Source organism: Mytilus californianus, unplaced genomic scaffold (assembly GCF_021869535.1).
Source record: "Mytilus californianus isolate M0D057914Y unplaced genomic scaffold, xbMytCali1.0.p SCAF_1, whole genome shotgun sequence".
Taxonomy (NCBI): domain Eukaryota; kingdom Metazoa; phylum Mollusca; class Bivalvia; order Mytilida; family Mytilidae; genus Mytilus; species Mytilus californianus.
Genome location: NW_026262581.1, coordinates 46058867 through 46059459, shown reverse-complemented (window position 1 = coordinate 46059459; position 593 = coordinate 46058867).

The window sequence follows — 593 nt, the reverse complement described above, 5'->3', positions numbered from 1 at the left end:
TATCTTCTTTCTTTATTTAGTTAGCTGATCAGTGTATCTTATTGATTAGATGACACCTCTTGTTAATATATCGACTCATACCCAAGTGACAGGCTTAAACCAATTACTACACTTTTTGATTTAAAACATGAAAAATCGGTCAGAAATCATTAGTCTAAAGTAATAAAGACAAATCCAGAAAATCGCTTTGGATGCACGATATTTGTAATGTATCATCTTCTATTCAAAGAAAGTAGACAACATCAAACGAAAAATAAAAGAATATACTCAGATGAACGAAACCAACATGCAAACTTGTTGAACACTTGTACTCCAAAGAAAACGGTCAGAAGTTCCTTTTTCATTACTTGATATTTGAAATTCTCGTCCGCACATTCTATGACATGCAATAAAGTCAATTTTGTTTTGACTCAGTTATACCTTTTCACTCGAATGACAATTTAAACTGTAAAAACGATCATTAAATAACACATTTTTTTGTTTGAAACGGATATTGTCAAGTTGTAGACAAAAGTTAGTAATTAGCGCTTAACATTGATGACATCCTGGTCTTCCGGCATTAGTGAGGTTACCATGGGAAGCAATTTTGTTTG